This window comes from Schistocerca piceifrons, chromosome 5 (assembly GCF_021461385.2).
Source record: "Schistocerca piceifrons isolate TAMUIC-IGC-003096 chromosome 5, iqSchPice1.1, whole genome shotgun sequence".
Lineage (NCBI taxonomy): Eukaryota > Metazoa > Arthropoda > Insecta > Orthoptera > Acrididae > Schistocerca > Schistocerca piceifrons.
Window position 1 is genome coordinate 269078196 of NC_060142.1, and position 13194 is coordinate 269091389.

Genomic DNA, 13194 nt, shown 5'->3' on the forward strand with positions numbered 1-13194 from the left:
GTGGAGTGGTAAACCTGTGTGACACGGACGCTTCTGACAACGAGAGCGGCGCGACACGTAGTTCTCCCTCCTACCCTCAACCGGAACGGGTGCGGGGCTGACTGTCATACATTGCGATGGCACGGCAGCCTCCGATACGAAGTCAGGAGGTGACGTAACTCTGCAGATCAATACGAACCTGCCTGACGCCATTTAAGAGGGGATAGGTTCTAAATTGTACCCATCGTTCGGTGACATGTTCCGGGACGTTGCCATAAGAGTCGGAGCGCCGCAATGACGGCGTCCGCGGATAGTTCGAACGCAGTTCAAATGCCTGTATCGTCAGTACACCGAGACTAGCGTGGTCGTCGGTAAGGGGCCTACGTTTCTGTCAGAATGGCAGAAACGTAGCCCACGTTTGGCCTCCCGTAGCACCTTATCCCACGCCACGTCGTTAAACATCTTCACGTACACGGTACTACTAACTTTTGATAGGAGAATCCCAATGAGACCCTGTGGAGGCATTTTAACGTCGCCGCGAATAAACAGTACAGAGTCAAGCACCTTGGGACGGGAAAAGTCAGAACAGAAGGTGAAATGTAGAGTCGTTTCTTGATAGCTTGTGCAATGTTGACCTACAAGGAAGACGGAACTTAGCAGCGACCGAAGTAAACACACGTGGCACACTCGCCGCTAGCGGAGCACTGAGTCGTGACCGCTCCGTAGCATTGCCGGCAGCAAACTGTGCCCTAAACAGAGAGTGCTACCGCCTGCACGAATGAAATGGACTCCAGGTAGGAGGTACGTGCTGTCATTCATTTCATGGTGCAGAAACTACCGAGTCTGACTGCACAAGGACTAAAAAGGCAATACATTGGAATGCTGGAGGAGCATGATATAATACATCACCGGCTCACCCTGATTTTTGTGTCCCGAGTCTTTACCAAATCGTTTAATAAATATGGCGGGATGGTTATTTTGTAAAGAAGTCGTCAGAATTCTTTCTCGATTCATCCATAATCCGAGCTTGTGATCTCCCAACCGTCTTTGACGAGACAGTAAACGCTAATCTACCGTTTACCATACGTGATGTTTATAGTTACTAACCACATCGCAGTTGCGACTGTACTACCGCAACTGCTGCGTGATGAGATACCAACGCTGACCAACGCTGTAGATAGACATCTAGCGTGGTAAATTGCTTTGGCCGATCCCTATTACTGTGTTCGTAAGCTTGGCACATGGTTAGTTTCTTCGGTTAAAGTGATATCCGTTACTTAATTTTTTCTCTCTCTCTCGAAACTCGTCTTTATTCTGAAGTCTGTTCTTCTTTACTCTGAAGACTGTTTTTTTTTTGTGTCAGCTTGTGTACTTTTTCTACAGCAAGTCTATTGTTCGGCCAGCGGGTAGTGCACTATCAAAATGGGCACAGGACATAGGACTAAAACTAAACCCATCTAAAACCCAAGCGGTACTTGTTGGTCACTCTAAGCTCATTAGCCCAAAACATCGCGAATCCGTACCATCTCTTATCCTAAATGGAACAAATATTAACTTCTATCCCGCAGCAAAGAGTTTCGGAGTAATAATAGATGAAAATCTAAATTGGACAGAGCATGTAACTGTAGTGTGCAAAAAAGCATCAGCATCCCTTCATGTCCTAAAAAAATATAAAAAACCCTTCCCTTTCGATCTGAAAAAGAAATTAGTACAAACGCTTATACTCCCAATCATTGACTACAGCGATATTATCCTACAAGGCCTCTCTCAGGAAAATTCGTGACGTCTGGAACTGGTCATGAATGCCTGCGTCAGATATATCTCTGACGTTCTACTTTTTGATTACATTTCAGCAGCATATGCAAAATTGTCCTGGCTGCGTGCAGACAAACGCAGAGATTTCCATACACTCTGTCTCATCTACTGCCTTATAAATATACACTGTCCCTCATATCTCTCCTCGTCCTTAACGCTTATGTCGGAACAACATGACAGAAACTCACGTTCCCATCATAATAAAATCCTCTCTGTTCCACTGCATCGCTCAGTCACCTTCTCCTAGTCCTTTACAGTAGCGGGAACCCGACTCTGGAATAACCTCCCTCGTTATGTTAGAGAACTTAAAAACATGTCCGACTTCAAAAAACAGTCAATGACGTACCTACTGAACCAACAGTAATGCCTTACTCTGTACATGAATGCACTTCACCTCATTACTTCCCACTTTCCCCCTCCTTAAATCTCCCTTCCCCAAAACTCGCTATACTAGTAAACATCTACTTTACACACCAAGATATTAATGTACATCTGCACAAATCTTCATTACTATTGCCAATTTGTCTCATGTTTATCATTATTATTTGATTTTTTTTACTGTTATTATTATTGCTTTTATCATAATTTGTATGTATAGCACCTGTTGTAAAAATACTGCCAGCATTTACTTTATTAGGTCTTAGTCATTACTCTTTATTCATATTGTCACTAGAGCAATCTAATTTTCTTATTTAAACTATTGTCATGATGTAACTCTGATGTGTGAAATGCTGCATGTGTGGAACACTAGTCCGATGTAAGAGAGGGCCTGATGGCCGTAATCTGATCAGATTAAATAAATAAATAAATATATGTCCATTCTTGAACTATGTTTCTTCAGATTATCCTGACTTCGTCGTCTGCAGCTTCCCTACTGCCCCTTTTGTAAATCATTTCCTTACTAGGCGCTGAAACACCTGCTGTGAGAAACGAAGTGCGACGCCTTGGGTAGAAGATCCGCAGGTGAGCGACCTTCTTTGCTAATCTACGTTCACCAACACTCAGTGTCTTTACTTAGTGATACCGCAGCAGACACGCCACTCGCAAGCCAGTGGTTGTCGCTGTGGGCGATCGTAACTGAAGTCGGTGTGAGAGCACTCTATAACGCTGGCTCGGTCACTCTGCTGAGAGGCCGAGTTAGGAGCGCGACAGCTGCCGGCGCTCGTAAAACGCGCGCGGTGACGCAGCCGCCTTAAGAGCTGTGTCTGCCGCTCGCTGTAAAACTGCCCGGCCCGGCCCCGCTAATGGCCCATTCAGTCCTCACCTTGTGCTAACGCGGTAATCTACCGCCCATTTCATCCAATGTGTGATTCTCAGAAGCTCTCCACCGGCAGGAGGGGGCGCTTTTTTCTCTCACTGCAGGGAAGAGAGTGCCAGGAGGATTTAATACAGAAGGTAAATGAAATGTTGTCATTCGGAAGAGAAATTACGCGAGTAGGACTCTGACTTAGAATACAATACAAATGTAATTACGCGCGAGGGGCGTTCAGTACAGCCAGCCGGTGTGGCCGTGCGGTTCTAGGCGCTTCAGTCTGGAACCACGTGACCTCTACGGTCACTGGTTCCAATCCTTCCTCGGGCATGGATGTGTGTGATGTCCTTAGGTTAGTTAGGTTTAAGTAGTTCTAAGTTCTAGGGGACTGATGACCACAGATGTTAAGTCCCATAGTGCTCAGAGCCATTTCGTTCAGTATACAAACACATTCTTTTTCTTGGAAAATTTCTGTTGCAAAAAATGTGTTTTTTTCTTTGCGGGACATCGTGAATTTTTCCCACTTAATCTCCTACAGTGCCGTGAACTTCTGATAGGTGGCAGCACTACACCTAGCCTTCAAAAGGGTGTCTGTAGCGGAGCTGCGTCCCATTCAGAGTGCTGTCACTTTCTTTCGGCTGGAAACAAGAGCGTCAAAGACATTCATAGTCGGTTGCAGAATGTCTACGGACACCTGACATTGAACAAAAGCACGGTGAGTCGCTGGGCAAGGCGTGTGTCATCATCGCAACAAGGTCGCGCAAACCTGCCCGAACTCCTGTGTCCGGCCGGCCGCACACAGCTGTGACCTCTGCAATGGTGTAGCGTGCTGACACTCTCAGTGGAAGTGATCGACGGTCTTCTAAAACTCTGAACGGGCTACTCTGTTTGATGTGCTCCCTAATATCTCAACGATCAGTTCGCAAGTGTGTTGTGCAATCCTCAGAAAAGTGAAGACACTTGAGCCTTTTCGTCACCATAAAAATTCAAATGAACTTCTCCTTCTCTATAACAAAACAAGTCGGCACACCCTATAGATGCTCACAAAACTTCACTGGACTTTTTCTTTTTCATCTGCCCTACAGCCCTGATCTCGCACCTTCCGACTTTCATATTTCTAGCCCAATGAGAGATGCACTCCACAGGAAGCGGTACGTGGAAAATGGGGACGTTGTTAATCTAGCAAAAAATTGGCTTCGAAGTTGACCAGTAGAGTAGTACCTTGCGGACTTACAAATCTAACCCAGTAAGATAGCATAAGGCCGTCGCATTGAACGGAGATTAAGTTGAAAACACGGTTTTGTACCCAAAATAGTGGGGAATGTTGTGGTGTATTGGAATCCTGAATATAACCAACCTGCTTTCAGAAGCAAGAACAGGTGTGGCATTACCGAACGCCCCTAGTAAACAGACAGTTCATTTAAACCGGGAATCTAGGATCTCTACGAGTTTTGGCTGTTATCGACATTGGTGTTGTCAAGGTACAGGGCGAAGAAATTTTGAGATTTTCGAGAATGTTTTAAATTTGAGTATGAAGTCGGATAACGAATGAAAACGAATTATTTTTTCGAGTGATTTAATTTTAAATTGACATTTCTTTTATTTTTTCCTTTACTCGTATTTTGAATCCTTGCTTCTTCCAAATTTCATGATTCTTTGTCAACGGGAAGTATCTCATGGGTTCTGATGAGTGAGTTTGCGAGTATGAAAATATGTGACGTAATGTCCGTGTGTTTGATTACACTGGCTCAGAAACTTAAAATTTTTACACCGAAACTGGCCGTTGACCGTAGTACTTAACATAAATTTCAACTTCATATGTCTGTATGTTGCTGACGTGATGTGTTTTCAGCAGTCGGACAGACTGACAGACTGGTCAACGGCGAAGTGATCCTATAAGCAATCCATTTTTACCGATTGAGGCACGGAACTCTAAAAATGATAATACAACCAGAGAAATGATAAAATATGGTAGTATAATGGATAAACTTAACTTATATTTCGTTCGTAACTGATTGTTTTCAATGAATAATTTTGGCCTTAGGTGATTAGCATGGGTAAACGAAAAATTAGCGTAGGCAGCATAAGATATTGAATGTCTATAATGTACAGTAACACCAAACCACGATTTCGTTTCGCGTAACGGAATAGGGTGTCCCAGGAGGAGTGGCCAACATTCGGGGATATGACAGGAACGACCGATCGAAGCAAAAATGTCCAGTAAACATGGACTCTGAAACGCCTAATTTTAGAGCTATGAACACTTCATATTAAATAATGTGCAAAAAATTCCTTCGACTGCAAACTCTTTGCTTTCCACATTTTTGGAGGAGGTAGTATGAATCGAAGGAAAGACAGTAGAGTTTTTTGCTTCGAATGATCGTTCCTGTCATATTTCTGAATATTGACCATTGCTCCACGGACGTCCAGTATGTAGGGTGAAAACGATAACTGTTTACGTATCATAGTGGTGTAGAGTAAGTCGAGACAAACAATTTGATATACAACACTTGTGAGCCATGAAGTCACTTAACTACCACGAATTGACCTACAAAAACCACAGAAGCTACAGAGAATGCACGTTGATCATGATTTTTCAAAATTCTTTCGCTCTCTGAGCACAAACTGATGGACGTAGACCATAAATGAAGAGGACCTTTCTTGTAAGAAACTTAATTTAATTTAATTCTGTAGCAGGATACACTTTCCCTAGAGGCTGCTGTTTTCAAGTCATTTAAGAACATCGTACAAATGTGACATTCTAATATACGCGCATCCTCACACTTACTCCCACTGGCCAAAATTTTTGCTACGTTACTCATGGCACTCCCTCCACTGCTACCACTGTAAAAAAAATTGTATCTACACAGATTATTTCCCATTTCTTTTGGTCTTCATTTCCTGGATTGTTATTCTTCGTGCATTTAGGAATTGTGAATTTGGATGATGTGTAAATATTACTCAAAACTTTCGGGAATTTTAACAGCATAAAATTAACAATTCAATCGTTATCTTTGTCTGGCCTTCTTACTGCTACTGTACGGCGCTGTATGCCTTAAGTTGAGATCGAACTGTTAGCGTGGTTTATCTATAACGCTTCAAAAAGTCCTTTTTCTTTCAGCAGATCCTAGAGTAAGTGCAGATTAATAACGCTAACGAAGTAGCCGACTAAGCTGGCGGTGAAATATCCCAGTCGAATATTGGAAACAAAACATGTAGCGGCAAATGTAATGTGAACAACACACTAAAAATCCTGACCAGTTGGGTATGAGTGTAGGGGTGGAGGTGTGTTTTAAGGTTATTTCTACACGCTTTTCTGAAAGTCTCAAAAACCGCGGCCTCTAGCTGAATATGTATTCTGATACAAAGTTAAACTACATTAAATTTACTACAACAGCTGGTCCCATTCATTTTTTTTTCTCTAGCACCAACAGTTGGCTCGCAGAGCGAGATAATACTGACAATATCGTGCACTCTGCAGGCGCTGAAGCTTCGGTGGGTTTTGTAGGCCAATTTGTGACAGTTTCTCGACTTGACAGACCGGAAGTGTTCTGTATCAAATTCTTTGACCGAAACACGTGGATGACTCAGATACCCCTGAAACTGATAAATATTTAAAAATTTCAGTGAACGAATGTACTAGTGGTTATACAGTAGTTTCTTTGTAGTTTCGTACCGTTGTAACATACCATACATTCAACATAAATTTCTGACGTTTCGACGGGGCTTTAAATTACAACCTTCCTTTTTAAATACTTCATTACGCCAACATGCAGTACCGCTGTCATGAAATGTGAGCTAGTTAAGTCTTCCTCGCTGCTCATCTGTGTAGCAGTAGAGGTGACAGGCATCTTATCCGCATGGCTGTAACGGATCGTGCAGCCACGTCTCGATCCCTGAGTCAGCAGATGGGGACGTTTGCAAGACAACAACCATCTGCACGAACAGTTCGACGACGTTTGCAGCAGCATGGACTATCAGCTCGGAGACCATGGCTGCGGTTACCCTTGACGCTGCATCACAGACAGGAGCGCCTGCGATGGTGTACTCAATGACGAACCTGGGTGCACGAATGGCAAAACGTCATTTTTTCGGATGAATCCGGGTTCTGTTTACAGCATCATGATGGTCGCATCCGAGTTTGGCGACATCGCATTCGTCATCGTCATACTGGCGTATCACCCGGCGTGATGGTATGGGGTGCCATTGGTTACACGTCTCGGTCACCTCTTGTTCGCACTGACGGCACTTTGAACAGTGGACGTTACATTTTAGATGTGTTACGACCCGTGGCTCTACCCTTCTTTCGATCCCTGCGAAACCCTTTATTTCAGCAGGATAATGCACGACCGCACGTTGCAGGTCCTGTACGGGCATTTCTGGATACAGAAAATGTTCGACTGCTGCCGTGGCCAGCACATTCTCCAGATCTCTCACCAAATGAAAACGCCTGGTCAATGGTGCCCGAGCAACTGGCTTGTCACAATACGCTAGTCACTACTCTTGATGAACTGTGGTATCGTGTTGAAGCTGCATGGGCAGCTGTACCTGTACACGTCATCCAAGCTCCCAGGCGTATCAAGGCCGTTATTACGGCCAGAGGTGGTTGTTATGGGTACTGATTTCTCAGTATCTATGCACCCAACCTGCGTGAAAATGTTATCACATGTCAGTTCTAGTATAATATATTTGTCCTGTGAATACCCGTTTATCATATGCATTTCATCTTGGTGTAGCAATTTTAATGGCCAGTAGTATAACGTTCTTCATTTTCCATAACATCGCTTGATGTCGCCAAAAGCATGAAAAGTTATCATCTTTATCGGCTGTTATGCATCATACGTAGTACATGTTATACAGTACGCCCCTAGTTCAAAAATGGAATGTAATATTTAGTACATACTTTATCGTTTTTAGCTGACGATAAAAAGTAAGAACACCGACAAGGAGTTGTGCGACACAAAGGAATGTTGGCAGGCATGTGTCTACATCTTAAGGATGATATCTACTCAAATTTCGCTCCATTCACGTAATAGTGGCGCTAGTAGTGCCAGTATGAGGGCACAAACCAGGTTTACATCAAATAGCAAACCGTCGCCAGCATTACTTACCTCTGAGATACGACGTGCTCACTTTATGTTAGTCAAGAGACCTTTAAGACGACAAATACGCCATTTGGGTCATGCAGTAGAGCTAGTAGAAGCTGAACGGTCGGTCTGTGGTACTGCAGAAAGACATGGTGGGAATGTAACGACTGTAGATGACTGCTGGTGGCGGAGGCCACGTGAATGTACGGTCGCAAGAAGACCGGGCTCCTGCTGACCACGTAACAGTACCGAGAGGGAAGACCAACGTGCTCGGTGTATGGTTCTGGCGCATCGCACTGTGTCTGCAGCAGTAACTCGAGAAGTAACTGGCACCACAATGACACAAAGAACTGTTACAAATTGGTTACTTCAAGGACAGCTTCGATTCCCGGCGGGGTGAGGGATTTTCTCTGCCTCGTAATGACTGGGTGTTGTGTGCTGTCCTTAGGTTAGTTAGGTTTAAGTAGTTCTAAGTTCTAGGGGACTGATGACCATAGATGTTAAGTCCCATAGTGCTCAGAGCCATTTTTATCAAGGACACCTCCGAGGCATACGCCCTGCAGCGTGCTCTCCATGACCCCAAACCACCGCCCTTTTGCGACTTCAATAGTGTCAAGCGAGAGCTCGTTGGAGAGGAGGTCCGTTGCGTTTTCTGGTGAAAGCTGATTCCGACTCGATGCCAGTGGTTGCCGTGTGTTGGTTATCACGAGGCGAGGGTCTGCCACCAACGTGTTAGAGGCCATACAGACTGGACCCAAAACTTGAGTTATGGTCTGGGATGTGATTTCGTATGACAGCAGGAGCACTCTCGCGATGTCCCTCGCACCCTGACTGGAATTTTCTATGTTATTCCGGTTATTCGACGTTTTGTGCTGCCATTCGTGAACAGTATTCCATGGGGCGTTTTCCAACAGGATAACACTCGCTCACGTACCGCTGTTGTAACCGTAACTTGTCTACAGAGAATCGACATGTTCCCTTGGCCTGATCGGTCACCATATCTGCCTCCAGTCGAGCGCCTAAGGGACATCATCGGTCGATATTTCCAGCGTCAGTCACAACCACCATTATCCTTCCTTGGATTGATCGACCAATTGCAACAGGCATGGAACTCCATGCGACAAATGTGCAACACGATTCCTGCACTTTCGCGTGATTGTATTCAAAATTCTGGCAGTTACACTGATAATTATTGTATTAGCATTTCACATTTGAAGTTGCTTATCTCGCCCTTACATTAACCTGTGATCTTGGAATGTTAATCACTTAAATATGTTACCTAGACAGATATCTTCACTAAATTTAGTTACCTACATTAACTATTTATTGGTGCTGAGATTTTCTGCGTCAGTGTATCTCTGGGAATTCGTCATAAATGTACATACAATGTTGGAGCTGAAACACGACAAAATGAATAGATTCTACCAGCAGTCCCTTTGACTATTCAGAGATGTGACTAAACCCGCCCAAAGATTTAAACAACCTCGCATGAGCAGCGGCTATTAGACTGAAGGGGGTCCGACAGCCGATCATTTCCAGTCATTCCACCAGGTAGGAGGTACAGGTTTCAAATGGTTCAAATGGCTTTGAGCACTATGGGACTTAACTGCTGTAGTTATCAGTCCCCTAGAACTTAGAACTACTTAAACCTAACTAACCTAAGGACATCACACAAATCCATACCCGAGGCAGGATTCGAACCTGCGACCGTAGCGGTCGCGCGGTTCCAGACTGTAGCGCCCAGAACCGCTCGGCCACTTCGGCCAGCGGAGGAACAGGGCTCGCGTTGTCTGTAGTTCAATCATGCCTAGACAGTCAATACTGCCGTTCGATCGCGTCCACATTGTTACTTAGTGCCAGGAAGGGCTCTCAACAAGGGAAGTGTTCAGTCGTCTTGGAGTGAACTAAAGTGATGTTCGGACATGGAGAAGATGCAGAGAGACAGGAACTGTCTTTGACACGCCTCGCTCAGGCCGCCCAGGGGCTACTACTTCAGTGGATGACCGCTACCTACGGATTGTGGCTCGGAGCAACGCCACCATGTTGAACAATGCTTTTCGTGCCGCCACACGACGTCGTGTTAAGACTCAAACTGTGCGCAATAGGCTGCATGATGCGCAACTTCACTCCCTACGTCCATGGCGAGGTCCATGTTTGCAACCACGATACCATGCAGCGCGATACAGATGGGCCCAACAACATGCCGAATGGACCGCTCAGGATTGGAATCACTTTCTCTTCACCGATAAGTGCCGCATATGCCTTCAAACAGGCAGTCGTCGGAGACGTGTTTGGAGGCAACCCGGTCAGTCTGAACGCCTTAACACACTGTCCAGCGAGTGCAGCAACGTGGAGGTTGCCTGCTGTTTTGGGGTGGTATTATGTGGAGCCGACTTACGCCGCTGCTGGTCATGGTAGTCGCCGTAAGGGCTGTGAAAGCCATCCGACTGGTAGTGCAACCATGTCCGCAGCATACTGGCGAGGCATACGTCTCCATGGACGACAATTCGCGGCCCCATCGTGCACATCTTGCGAATGACTTCCTTCAGGTTAACGACATCGCTCGATTAGAGTGGCCAGCATGTTCTCCTGACATGAATCCTATCTATCGATCATGCCTTGGATAAACTGAAAAGGGTGGTTTATGGACGACGTGAGCCACCAATCACTCTGAGGGATCTACGCCGAATCGCCGTTAAGGAGTGGGACAATCTGGATCAACAATGCCTTGATTAACTTGTGGATAGAATGCCACGATGAATACAGGGATGCATCAAAGCAAGAGAACGTGCTACTGGGTATTAGAGGTACCGGTGTGTACAACAATCTAGACCACCATCTCTGAAGGTCTCGCTGTATGGTGGTACAACATGCAGTGTGTGGTTTTCATGAGCAATAAGAAGGGTGGAAATGATATTTACGTTGATCTCTATTCCAATTTTCTGTACAGGTTCCGGCACACTTGGAACCGAGGTGATGCACAACTTTTGTGATGCATGTAGTTTCACCGTCTCAGACAACATAAATGGTGTTCTCTGAAAAATGGAATATTTAACTTTAAAGACTATTGGAAATCGCTAAATGAGCTTGCTTGAAACTCATGTTGAGAAGTCTGTAATTCGTCTGCCTAACATAAAGCAGGAGAAAGTGGACCTTGTGAAGTACATTGTGCAATTATTATTTCCCATTCGAGCACAGTTTTCACTGGTCATCGATAAAAAGCAACATTAAGTACTTTTCGTTTATGTAATACAATTATTATTGACGTTATATGCCAGAGACTACATTATTTTTGTGCATTTAAATCATTTTTTCTTACTTGTCACTGATTTCCCTTTCTGGCTTGGCACTACTGTACTGTAATATCATCGTGGTAAAGCACAAAATGTCTACTGCATGTTCTGCGACATTGGTATTTGAATCCATGGAATTGCATCATTGTCCTCGTGGTCTCTTCGTGCACCCACTAACTGTATGACTATCCCTGTTTTGAACAAGGTCTCTAAAATTTTACGTAAAAAAGCACAAGTCTAATCTTCATAAACCATGTTGCCTAAAACTACCTTCAAAACTATACAGATCTTCTCTACAATCTATCCTCTCAACGAAGATTTCATAAAATTGCACCGTCATTAGCATAAATAGTAGGTGCAAATGGTATTCAGGATGGTATTCTTGTACAAACTAAACTGAAACTCGACTTCGATTTTCATATTTGTTCTTCAGACTTGTAGCTGGTACGCAGTCGCCGCTTCAGGCTGTCTAGGGTACGAAGACAGGGCCAAAGGCAGACTGAACATCATTGGTGTTGTGAACTTTCTCTTTATCTTAACAGAACGCAGTAAGTTAAGTTTATTGAACCTCCGTTGAAAAAAAAAAGAAAAAGAAAAAACTTCCAGTGGTATTGACTACTATGAAACAGAGTAGCTTGATTAATAGCAAATAGATTACATTAAATAATAAAAGCTGTAACAGTACAATAAAAGAGCTAAAAATTCTTCCTCGAAAGGAGCTTCATAATATACAATTCAAAATAGAAGTATACTCCGCAAAAAAGCACCATACAAGGAAATTCTATACCGTTGGATGGCGGAGGTGCTCAAGCCGCGCAAGGGAAATAACCAGACGAAATGGACGTTGAATATTGCGTGGTGAATGGTACAAAATGTCAGAACGTACATTTGTACTAAACAGCAGCAGTACTGGTACAGGAAATGGCAGTTATAGCTAAGGTTGCTTCCGACGCTCGCCTCACTCGCATTCGATGAACCAAGTGGGAAGCTCACCAGACGTATCCGTATAACGATCCAGGAAAGGCAGCGTGAAGCCGACACACACAACTTCAACGCCGCGGCGGTCCGGCGCGCGCCTCCAGGTCCGGCCGGTCGTTGAAGTACACAACACGCTCCTTCCCTCTGGAAGGGCCCCACACGTTCAAAGGTTTGCAGCCGGCCGAAACCTGCGTAATAAGGGCTCGCAATCCAGGCACCCGCACGAGTGTGTGTTCCTCGTTTCGGTGCTAAACTCAGAGCCGGTGAATGTTAACTTCCAAACTTGTATTAGCCATCAACTGCCGTACACGACTCGCCTCGCCACCAGGTTCCAACTCGGCCTACTGACTCTGAGTGAACTGTTTCACCTTCCCTGTCTCACTATCACCACCCTTGGTCCTCCGATCTCCGCGCGAACTACGCCCTCCTAAGGCATAGACGTTTTGCTAGAGACAGTGGCGGCTTCTATCAATTTCGCAGTGTTTTAGCGTCCAACAGGCACTGTATTAAAGTTTCACTGTTACCCTAACACCCTCACCTACACACATGCTCCTCTGAACGGGAAACTGATTGCGATCTAACTTCCGCACATCAGAGCTGACAAATAATTGAAAACTGGTAGTCAAGGAAGGCAGAATTCGGTTACGATTGTGGACGGGGCCGTAATAAGTTACTATTGGTTGGCTTTTTTTTATACACACAATTTATTTAAAATCAACAATAAATTAAAATAATGGCAATAATTTAAGAATTGTTTCATGGCTGAAAGCCCTAATGGGCATAAATTAAG